This window comes from Phocoena sinus, chromosome 18 (genome assembly GCF_008692025.1).
Source record: "Phocoena sinus isolate mPhoSin1 chromosome 18, mPhoSin1.pri, whole genome shotgun sequence".
In the NCBI taxonomy this organism is placed as follows: Eukaryota; Metazoa; Chordata; class Mammalia; order Artiodactyla; family Phocoenidae; genus Phocoena; species Phocoena sinus.
Genome location: NC_045780.1, coordinates 65,139,758 through 65,152,295, shown reverse-complemented (window position 1 = coordinate 65,152,295; position 12,538 = coordinate 65,139,758). Strand labels below are relative to the sequence as shown.

General features: G+C 43.0%; 1 non-coding gene across 1 annotated transcript; it reads right to left on the bottom strand.

Annotated features, from left to right (window-relative positions):
- Nucleotides 1–11,494: 11,494 nt before the first annotated feature.
- On the bottom strand, nt 11,495–11,658 carry LOC116743375. Its single transcript, XR_004346760.1, has one exon. It is a non-coding gene; the product is annotated as a U1 spliceosomal RNA (small nuclear RNA).
- Nucleotides 11,659–12,538: the final 880 nt, after the last annotated feature.

Below are 12,538 nucleotides of genomic sequence, written 5' to 3'. Positions count from 1 at the left end.
TTTTTGTCAGAAACAGATTCAAGAAAAAAGATATTGGTATAGAGTCATTGAAATATTGAGGGATAACACACCATTGTAAAGCAATTATACCCCAATAAAGATGTTAAAAAAAAAAAAAGAAATATTGAGGGAAAAAATACCCTGTGAAACTAGAATTGTGTAAGTAGCAAAATTATCTTTCAAAAGCAAAAGTGAAAACAACTTGGTACCATTTACTGAAAATCATGGAATTGTACAATTGAAAGGAGGGCATTATATGACATAAAAAATATGCCTTGATAAAAAAAAATGCCTTGATAAAGCTGCTTTTGAGTCCCTCTTGCAAGTGCTTCTCTTTCCAATTTCCCTTTAGCAGGGATATCTCTTGCTCTGAAGCAAATGACCTTTGTTCCATCAAATTTATAAGAATTTTACAACATTTTTAAAAAAGCAAAAGATGGGCTTCCTGGTGGCGCAGTGGTTAAGAATCTGCCTGCCAATGCGGGGGACACGGGTTTGAGCCCTGGTCCGGGAAGATCACACATGTCGCGGAACAACTAAGTCCCTGCGCCGCAACTACTGAGCCTGTGCTCTAGAGCCCGTGAGCCACAACTACTGAAGCCTCTGCACCTAGAGCCCATGTTCCGCAACAAGAGAAGCACCGCAATGAGAAGCCCATGCGCCACAACAAAGAGTTGCCCCCGCTCGCTGCAACTAGAGAAAGCCCGGGCACAGCAATGAAGACCCAACGCAGCCAAAAATAAATAAATAAAATAAATTAATTTTTTTAAAAAAGCAATAGACTTTTGCAATCATACAAAAGCTAAAAGAATGCATCACAGTAGACTCACACTACAGAAATGTTACAGAAAGTCCTTCATGCATAAGAAAGATATTATCAGGTGGAATGCTGAATCTACACACAAGAATGAAGAGCACTGGAAATAGTCACTACTTGGAAAGCATATGCTAAGTATTAAATAGTATTAAGTAATAAATACTAAGATTTTTTCTGAGTATTTAAATCTCTTTAAAAGATAGTTGACTGGGGCTTCCCTGGTGGCGCAGTGGTTGAGAGTCCGCCTGCCGATGCAGGGGACACGAGTTCGTGCCCCAGTCCGGGAGGATCCTGCGTGCCACGGAGCGGCTGGGTCCGTGAGCCATGGCCGCTGAGCCTGCGCTTCCGGAGCCTGTGCTCCGCAACGGGAGAGGCCACAACAGTCAGAGGCCCGCGTACCGCAAGAAAAAAAAAAAAAAAAAAAAAGTTGACTGTTTGGGGACTCCCTGGCGGTCCAGTGGTTAAGACTCCGCACTTCCAATGCAGGGGGCGCAGGTTCCATCCCTGATAAGGGAACTAAGATCCCACAGGCCATGCCGCGCGGCACGGCCAAATAAAAAAAAGATATTGGGGAAATCCTCAAATATTTGGAAATGAAATAATATATTTTTATATAACCCACGGATCAAAGAAGAAATCAAGAGGAAAATTAGAAAATATTTTGAGCTGATTGAAAGTGAAAACAGAACATGTTAGAGTTGTAGAATGGCCAGCAAAGCAGTATTTAGGGAGAAGTTATGGCACTAAATGACTATATTAGAAAGGAGAAAAAGGTCTCAAATAATTGGCCTCAGCTTTCCCCTTAACTAGAAAAGGTAGAGCAATAAAACCCAAATTAAGCAAGAAAGTAAATAATAAAGATCAAAGTGTAAGTTGATGAAATAGCAAACAGCAAAATGGCTGTGAAAATGAATCCAAAGCTGCCTCTTTGAGAAGGTCAATGAAGTTGTTAAACCTCTAGTGAAACATTCTTGCATATGATTTCCAATATCTTATAAATTGTTCTGAGGTCCAATGAGATAATTTTGTGAAAAATAATAATCAAGATATGACTATAAGATTATTTCTAAATGTCTACTTGCCTATGGTGCTGCATTTAATTCTATAAATTACTTAATGACTTGAAATTGTAGAAAGTTATGGGCCAATTCTGCTAGAATTCACAGAGCTGGCTCAATGAGGAGAAAAATGGGATTTTCTGGACCCCAGAAAATGCCTATCTTTTCTCCATGATGCCATACCACCTTTGTGGAAATTTCAGGGAAGAAGTCTCTTGCTTCCCATCCCAGAAAACTACAAATGGCAAAGCTAAAGCAAATATCCTATAATTCACACTAGGATGAGTATTAAACATATCTATTAAGCTCATACTGTGTGACACCACGTGAAGTAAGAGAACAGATTCTGAAACCAGATATCTGTGTTCAAATTCTAGCTCTTCCCTTTACATGAGAAATTTTATTAAACCTTCTGTGCTTCAATTTCATCATCTGAATAGTTGAGATAATACTGGGTCACAATACAAAATATATTTCTTTTTTTTAGGCCTCACCACGTGGCATGCAGGATCTTAGTTCACAGACCAGGGATCAAACCCTCACCCTCTTCAGTGGAAGCGTGGAGTTTTAACCACTGGGCCACCAGAGAAATACCGCAAATATTTATATTTCTGGGACTTCCCTGGTGGCACAGTGGTTAAGAATCTGCCTGCCAATGCAGGGGACACAGGTTCGAGCCCTGGTCTGGGAAGATCCCACATGCCATAGAGCAACTAAGCCCGTGCACCACAACTACTGAGCCTGCGCTCTAGAGCCCGCGAGCTGCAACTACTGAGCCCATGTGCCACAACTACTGAAGCCTGCACACCAAGAGCCCATGCTCTGCAACAAGAGAAGCCACCACAATGAGAAGCCCACGCACCGCAACGAAGAGTAGCTCCCGCTCACTGCAACTAGAGAAAGCCTGCATGCAGCAACAAAGATCCAACGCAGCCATAAATAAATAAATAAAATAAATAAATATTTATATTTCTAACTATGGGTCCCAGTCCAATAAGTTTGAAAGCCACTGGTGTAGTACTTAAGAGCCTAAGACCTGGAGGATTCAGCCTAAGACCTGAAGTCAGGAATCCACCTAGATCTGAATACTGGTTTTGCAGGTTATGTCATAAAAGTTTGGGGGAATTTACTTAAGTTCTCTGTGCTCAGTTTTTTCATCTATGTAATGGGAATAATAGTAACAATTAACATTATCAAAGCATTGTGAGCTATATTTATAACATGAGCTAATTTTTATTAAGCACTTAGAACATTGCCTGATGTATAGTGAGCTGTAACACAGGGAGTTTTTCTGTTATTTGTTGGTTTGCTGGTTTTGGTGGGTACTTACTTCCTTGAGGAAAGACTTGAGGATAGCAGGTGGCATCCTATCAAAGTACTGATCACAGAAAAAATATAACCAGAACAAACAAAAACATTTTTTAAAAATGTTAAGGCAACATATTCAATGTTTGGTCTACAAAAACCATGCAGCTTTTCCCATCTTTACGTTTTGCACAAAACATAATAACAACTTGATCACAGGGACAAAATCTTGTATTTACTTTTATCTCTGCAGTTAGCATGATGGTTGGTATGTAGACAGTTAAACCCAACTTCAAGAGCTTAAAATGCAGCACTGGCCAGGGCACAGTAAAAGAATTGGATGTAAACATTGGCAAAGGTGAAACAAACAGACTACTTGCTTGACTAAAATAAGGGAGAAGGGAGACGCATGTGTCAAAGATGACTACTGTAGACCAGCTCAGCAGTGGAGAGAGAGAGAGAGAGAGAGATTGATTTGTCAAGAACGGCCTGCATTTTGGTGGTAGGAAAACCAGTTCAGGAGTTTGCGATGGCTACAACAGAGAGAGGAATGTCCGATATTCTCCTCATAGTATGATTATAAAGCCCAAAAGGCATGGCACCGCGCCTTCCAGCAAGTTAAACACACAGCTTTGCCCCACAGTTGGGATTCTTCTAGGGATCCTGGAGTTTAGGGCTAGTTAAATGCCTGAGGCCAGCAGTGTGTTCTCTTGCAAACTTCCCAGAACTTTGGTACTGGTTCCTCCAGTACCAAAGGCTGGGGTCACTGCCGTCACAGAGCTGTGGGTGCCATTGCAGAGACAGATAATGTAGAGACAGGGTGCAGGGAACCCAAGGCTCACTTAGCTGGGTAAACGTTCCAGCTACATTGACTCAGGATAAATTCAGAGCATGGAAACTTGGCAACAGTCCCTGGCCTAACCCCCATTTGTAAAATCAATGGAGCCTACCTGCTCCAAGTTTCAGCGGGTATTTCTGGGCAGCCTCACGTGTGCTCTTCCTGTGGTTAAAGGGTCAGCTGCTGACACCACGTGTCTCCCAGGGGTGTGGTGTTTATTGTCCTTCCAGGACAACAGCTCCAGGAAAAACTCACTCAGGGGTGGGCAGGACCGCCATCCTGTCAGTGCGCTAGGCACTGTCAGAAGTCACTCAGGAGGTGGTTTCCTGGTGCTTCCAGGAAGTGTAGTACTTTATTTTCCATGTCAATGTGGCCTCCTAGGAACCAGACAGAGGTACTAATTGCTGGGCTGGTGTACCATCTGCATTGCCCCAACCTCCCATGCCGCATTCCACATCCCCCTTAAACTGCCTTCTTGTAAAGTCCTGGCACTTCTGGGATGGTCCTTCATATCACCAGGGAGAAGTGGTAGAAAGGCAAACACACGACACAACTAGGACGGCAGGTCTTTGAACCTCCCCAAGTAAGGATCAGGACAGGGGTCTTTCCAATCAACAGGAGGCATCAGGTTCACTCTATGGCCCTTCTGAGCATTCAGTAGCCTAAATTAATCCCAGCCCTGAAGACCTCTCCTTGGCCCCTTTAGTGACACAGAAATACCTGGTTGTATTTCCAGATATTTGAGAATTCACAGTTCATGGAACCTGCAAGATAATTTTGCTTTCATCTTAGCAATGTTGCTTCTACTTTAAATTCCCATTTACATATTTGATATCAGGCCACAGCTTGTCTTCTTTGAACAGTGTTGGCTTTCTGCTGCTACTTTGTAGAGGACACTGATTTAAATCTATAACTAAATCAACGAATTCTCAACACTGTTACTAAAAAAGTCTTGTTTCGGGCTTCCCTGGTGGCGCAGTGGTTGGGAGTCCACCTGCTGATGCAGGGGACACGGGTTTATACCCCGGTCCAGGAAGATCCCGCATGCCGCGGAGTGGCTGGGCCCATGAGACGTGGCCGCTGAGCCTGCACGTCCGCAGCCTGTGCTCTGCAACGGGAGAGGCCACAGCAGTGAGAGGCCTGCGTACCACAAAAAAAAAAAAAAAAAAAGTCTTGTTTCATCAAAATATTATTGCTAAGTCATCCTTACCTTTGAATTCTGAAAGGGAACACAAACTAGATCTTGCTGGAGTAACCTCTTTTTTTACTGAGGTTTATTGGACATTCTGACTCAGTTTGGTTCCAAATTCCAAGTGGGATGAGCACCAGGGCAAAGTATAGACTCTGTAGCTCAGACAGTGAATGCTTGGCCCAGATAAAAGCCTAACTATTCAGATCCCAGGGTACAGTCACAGGTCATGGTACTATTCAATATACTCCTCTCCTAGCAAGCTTTTTTTTTAAAATAAATTTATTTATTTTATTTATTTATTTTTGGCTGCTTTGGGTCTTCGTTGCTGTGCGTGGGCTTTCTCTAGTTGCGGTGAGCGGGGGGCTACTCTTCATTGAGGCTCTTGGGCTTACGGTGGTGGCTTCTCTTGTTGCCAAGCACGGGCTCTAGGTGCGTGGGCTTCAGTAGTTGTGGCACACGGACTCAGTAGTTGTGGCTCACGGGCTCTAGAGCGCAGGCTCAGTAGTTGTGGCACACGGGCTTAGTTGCTCTGTGGCATGTGGGATCTTCCCGTACCAGGGAATCGAACCCGGGCCCACTGCATTGGCAGGTGGATTCTTAACCACTGTGCCACCGGGGAAGTGCCCCCTAGCAAGGTTTTGATGCCTGAATTTAAAGTCAGTCCTTCTTCCCTAATGAGTGCGACACAGTATATACACTTTTTACTTTTTTAAGTTTATTGAGCTGTGATAAAAATAAGAAATGAATGTCATGGAGCATTAGTATTTGTAAGCTGTGACTTGATTGCAATACATCTGCCTGAGTTCAGCGAACGAAAATAACGTGAGTGTAGCCAAACTTTTCAGAAAGTAAAATTATCTAAGGCCCAGTATACTGCAGATGGTATGGATTCAGTGAACATATGTTAATTCTATTAAGTTGTTTTTGTTTGTTCTTAACTTTCCTTATAGCAATAAATATTTTGATAGATGAATAGTCCCTTTAAAATCAATTTTGTTAGATATTAAAAAAAAAAATAAAGTCAGTCCTTGTTTTTCTCAATTCAGTTTGAAGTCCAGGTTAACGAATATGTCATATTATGCTGACTGCTAATGTGGGATATGTAACAACGGAGATTGGAACTGGCTTGAAGGTTTCCTATGACTCTAAAAAATGCCCAAGTGATCTGACTAGAAAAGAGAAATTGGAGCACTCCTCTCAGGCAGGGTTCCTGGGACCTGTGCTGTTCCTAGGTGGTTAGGACTTGATTTTAGTAGCAGCACCTAGAGTCAAGGATGTTCCAAGAGGCAATATCTGGAAGGAAACTGAAAGAGAAAGATAGACAGTGCCACCCAGGATTTCAATCAAAGGGACTAGGAGAAAGGCAGAAAGTGCAGGTCCAGGATGAGGTCAGAAACATTCAGAAGCAGGCTCAAATGAGAGAGTTCAGGGACTTCCCTGGCGGTCCAGTGGTTAAGACTCCAAAAAAAAAAAGAGAGAGAAAGAGGGTTCAAAACAGAGACTGAGGTCTGAGCCTATGGAGATCCCAGAGCCTTTTTGGTATATTTTGTAGCTGCCAAATTTAAGTAAAAAAAAGAAAAGGCGGGCTTCCCTGGTGGCGCAGTGGAGAGTCCGCCTGCCGATGCAGGGGACACGGGTTCGTGCCCCGGTCGGGGAAGATCCCACATGCCGCGGAGCGGCTGGGCCCGTGAGCCATAGGTGCTGAGCCTGCGCGTCCGGAGCCTGTGCTCCGCAACGGGAGAGGCCACAACAGTGAGAGGCCCGCGTACCACAAAAAAAAAAAAAAAAAAAAAAAGAAGGCTAACTACTCCGCAACAACCTTGCTACAGAATTTTAATGACAGCTGATTTCAGATGGAATTCTGCCACAAGGAGAGTCAGCTATTAGCAAACATTTATGAGCAGGCAAGCATAAAAACAGTTCACATAACCTGTTCTGTAAATTCCATAAAGTCCCAGCTCCCTGTCCTTATATATGCTGTAACTACACTTTAGGAAAGGTTGACCTGAGACAGTTACAGCAATCTAGAGATAATAAGTAGTTAACCCACTGGCAATCAAAATTCTCTGCAATCATGGCTGGACACGCAAGACCATTTCAGAAAGGTGCCTTGGGATCCAGGCCAAATGAAGAGAGAGGGAAGTCTTTCGAAGTTATGTCTACCTTGTTTTACATGATGCTGTCTAAAATATTTTAATCTATTCTTGTAGCTTGAGTACCACTGAGTCACCAGTGAGGATCCACTTCTACACCCAGGATGCCAATTATGAGCTATTCATTTCACCAATGAAAACCCACTAGTTCCCACTGGATTTGTTTGTTTACAAGAGCTATTAGCACTTGGTGTCTACACTGCAGTAGTGCTGTGCAACATGGCTTATCATTTAGGCCTTCACTTATCTATAGTCTCTACAGAGATGTCACTCTCCCAGCCCTGATCTGTTGCGAGGTGAACTGTGCCCCATTCCCCCAAAAAATATATTGAAGTGTGAACACCCATATTCCCACCTGTGAACGTGATCTTATTTGGAAAGTGTCTTTGCAGATGTAATCAACTTAAGATAAGGTCATACTTGGGAATTCCCTGGAGGTCCAAAGGTTAGAACTCGGGGCTTTTACTGGGGTGGCCGGGGTTCAATCCCTGGTCAGGGAACTAAGGTCCTGCAAGCCGTGTGGCATGGCCAAAACTAATAATAATAATAATGAGGTCATACTTGATTAGGGTGGGCCCTAAATTCAATGACTGGTGTCCTTAAAAGGAAAGATTCTAAGTGCTGTACTTATTTCAGAGCTCTCCCTATTATCTGAAGTTATTGGGTTTTGGGTTTTTTTTTTTTTTCACTTCTTTATATGTCATCCTCTACTAAGCTGGAATAGACACTATTTATCTGTTCTTGTTTTTGTTTTTTTTTTTTCTGTATTCCTCCGTGTCTTTAAGAGTGCTTGGTATATAGTAGATGCCCAGCAAATATTTCTGAAATCAATGAATGAATATGGCTCTAGCTGCCTAGGGTTGTTGTAATAAAGCACCACGAGCTGGGTGTGCAGCAACCATCTGTATAAGAAATGTATTCGTTCATAGTTCTGGAAGCTAGAAGCAGCAGCAGTTCGCAGCATGGGAGGCAGGGCATGGGGGAGAAATATAGACGGAGATGCGCCCTCTAGGAGGAAGCAGAACCACCAAGTGAAAAAAAAGTCTGGTCCAGGTGATGATGGGGTGCAACTGGAAGAAAGTCTATATTGAGGAGGCCAGGACCCTGGGCCGGTTAGACCTAATGTAGTGAAACTGATGTAGAGAATTTGCAGCCCCATAGCTCATGCACATGGTTAAGTGCCCTTGATCGGAATCAACTTTGGAATGGAATGCATGACCTTGAATAAGGCACTCAGTAAGTCCCATGGATGGTGGGGCTGGCACAAGTATGGCACACAAGGAAACCAAATCCAAATCCAGAAGGTGTCTATTCCACTGAGGACAAATTGTTGCCCTAGCTACAGTGGAAGGGCCCATGGCATCAACATGCCATTTGATGGCTGGGGCGGCTTTGTGTACCCAAGGTGTGGTGCCATATTAGGGTATCAGGGTTGGGTGCTGCTGTTGTGGGCAAGCTGGACGCTCAGCAGTGACAGCAGCCAGGCTAACTTGGAGAGAAGGGATCTGTATTACTGAGTCCAGGCACGGTTTCCATCCCTAGCACCTTTGCCACTTTATGCATGAACTCATTGGGCAGGTCTCGAAGAGGCTGAGTGGGAATACCCAATTTGAAAACATCTTCAGCAGGGAGGGACTTCCAGTGGGCATTCACATAGGACGAAAACACTGTCTCACTGTGATGCCAAAAGATACATCCATCCGTGCATGTATCTCTTCCCTAGAACTTGTTACAAATCTTCCAACCATTAATTCCTATCATCTGGCTAAAATTTTAGCTATGATAGATGATAGATAGATAGATAGACAGATAGACAGGAGGGAGGGAGGGAGGAAGGGAGGAAGGAAGGGGGGGAAGGGACATAAACCTTCATGTCTGTTCATATTTCTCAGGCCATGCCTTCTAGGCAAAGTGGGTAATGATGTGCATGTACCACTCAAAATTTTGCTGACAGGGAATATTTCACATCAACTTATTCAGTGCTATCCCTGAGTGTGGCTGATACACCACAGCAGCTCACGCCTCCCTGAGATAAGCACTTAGTGCAAAGCCTGCTACTTCCTACTCCACAGGTCCTATCGGCATGATGTTATCAATGTAGTGGACCAGACTGATACCCTGTGTAATATGGAGATGATAGAGTCACTGCAGACCAAATTGTGACAAAACGCCTTCTGTCACTTTATGTCATTCATTCTACATCAGGATAACATCCAACAGCCTATTATGTTCCCTGTTTACTGGGTGAGAGGAAAGAAACTGTCAGCTCAAGAGCTACATATTGGGTACCAGGTACTGTGTTAATTTTCTCTAGGAAAGAATTCTACCTAGAACAGCAGCTGTTAATAGAGTTAACATCTGATTAAGTTTATAATAATCCACTTGTTTTATCCTAGATCCGTCTGACTTCTGCACTGTGTAAACCAGAGGAGTGATAAGATTTGCCACCTATAGAAGAGTTATTAGTTATCCAATGTCTGTCCTTCTCTTATTCTGCAACAACAGAACCTTGTTGGCAGCTTGGCACGTGGTCCTTCCAGCTAAGAGCGGCCGTGGGACTAAATTCTGGCTGATGGAACGTAGGTGGAGGAGTTTTGTGCTTATATTTAAGGGTGTTGGTTGGGGGTCTTATCCTTCCCTTCTTTATTCCTGCTGCCTAGAATGAGAATGTAATCAGTGGTCCTCCTGCAGCTACAAAGCTATAGGAGTGGATGAGATCACCTTGGGGGTCAGTACAGTTGATGGAAAGTAAAGTTCCATTAGTAGGAAGATGAAAAGAAATCAGAAGAGGAGACTAACTATAAGGTAGGAGGAGAATCAAAAGAGAGTTATGCCCTAGAGAGCAAGAGAAGAAAGTGATTTAAAGACAGCTGTTGAACAATATTGCATAATACTTATAGGTTGAGTAAAACGTGGAATGAGAAATGATTATTGAATTCGGCAACACGAAGGTTCCTGGTGAATTTTGGGCTTGTCTAATGTCTTCTTGTGATTAAATTCAGGTACGCATTTTTGGCAAGAATAACACAGAAATGATGTTGTGTCCTTCCAGAGAAAAAAAACTAACAGGAGATGAAATAAAATTCATATTTTATGGCAAGACAAGAAAAATTTAACTTTTCTCTGTCTGTTTGGGCCCCCTCCTTCTCCTTTAGTGTGTATCATGCATCTGCATTGACCAGACCTCCTTAGGAGGTAACATTCCTTCTTAACCTCGTAAAGAGTCAGGATGACCCATTACTTGATAACTCCTCAGGAGATAACCTGCCTTCTTAATCTTGTAAGGTGTCAGATGTCCCACTACTTACTTTGTTCCTGCAGATCTGGACTGTGTAACTGTCAATACGTCATTTGACTAATTACCCTTTGTCTCAAAAACATATATAACTGTGCTTTGATCTCTAACGGGGCAGAACAGTCCTCAGAGCTTTCTAAAAGACTGTGTTCCGGGGTTATAACCCTCAGGTTGGCACCAATAAAATTTTCCATTTCTTTCTTAGCTTGACTATTGATCTATTTTTCATCGACATATACATATATAGAGATACATACATACCTATATAAGGGAGATTTATTACGAGGAATTGGCTTACATGATCATGAGGGCTGAGAAGTTTCACAGTCTACCATCTGAAAACTGGAGACCCAAGAAAGCCAGTGGTGTAATTCAGTCCAAGTCCGAAGAAGGCCTGAGTACCAAGGGAGGCAAAGATGTAAATCCCAGTCCAAGGGCAGGAGAAGATGAGATGAGATGTCTACTCAAGCGGTGAGACAGGATAAAAAGGAGTGAATTCCTCTGTCTTCCGCCCTGCTTCTATTCAGGCCCTTAACAGGTTGGGGGGTGGCAACCCACACTGGGGAGGGCAATCTACTTTAAAGAGCCCACCGATTCAAATGCTAATCATCCTCACAGACTCACCCAGAAACAATGGTGAATCTGGGCACTCTGTAGACAGTCAAGCTGACATCATATTAGGAGACCCATGATGTAGATATGTTTCAGCATTGGTGATATTAACTCAATCACAGGTTTCTCCACTGTGAATTTACTATTTCCCTTCCAACTTACTAAGGGTTTTGTGGGGATATAACTTTGAGTCTATGCCAATATCTGTTTCTTTTTTTTTTTCCCAGGGGAAAGCACGAACGCAGTCCCCCACTACCACAAATTACGCAGTCGAGTTTCCCATATTTGGGGAAATCTCAGGGGTCAGCACATCCAGAGTGCAATGGATGAGGCTCGTCCTGGGAAAACCACCTTTGTGATCATCGTATCTCCCCTGCCAGGTAAGTATGCAATATCTTGTTTCTCATCATATTTTTGCCTATTAATTTTAGCATTTATTCTTACCTATAACTATTACTACTGTGATGTCTACCACATGGTAATTTTTAACATTTCTGCCACCCCTTCTATACTTGTTAACTGGGATCTAAAAGAGTCTCCTGCTCACTTCTAAGTGACAGTGGGTAGGACAGTGTTCTGGCTGCTGGCTCTGTGGTTTGTGGTGATGATTCACGGTCACCTTTGTCCAGGAGAAAAATTGGGAGGTGGATGGAAAGGCACCAGCCTCCTGACCACGAAGAAAAGAATTGACAGTTTTTCATACTGTTTTCCAAATTTTATGTGATTACATTGTCATTAATTTAATAATAACACTTTCACAGTAAAAGAGACCATAACATGACTGGTTATCTTCTGGGTGACTATATTCATTAAGTCAGAAAGAAAAGAGTGTGGGTAGGGTAGAAATGACATGAAAATTTCTCATTCAATTTCCTCTGCATGTGAGAAGCAGAGAAAGGACAGACTTCTCAAGCTCAGCCTGAATGATATGATGACCTTTATGAACCCTGGTAGCTTTAGATCATCTAACAAAGCCTTTTGATGGACTTGGCTGGAGGCTCAGGAGATGCTTTTGACTCAAGAAAAATACCTTGATTTGAAAGGGGTTTTGGTTTCTAATTTTTCTTTATACGAGCAGAAAACACAACCTTTCCTCTCCTGCAGAAAATTGCACTCTGTAGGTACAGAAATAAGGGCAGGATCTTTTAGCTGACAAATTCCAACTGTCTTAGGGTTGAGAACTCACCATTCCTCACAATCGTTCCTTACAGGCAGGCACGGGATAGAGAACTATGAGTCTTTGTGTAAAAACCTAGGGAAGGAGGGCA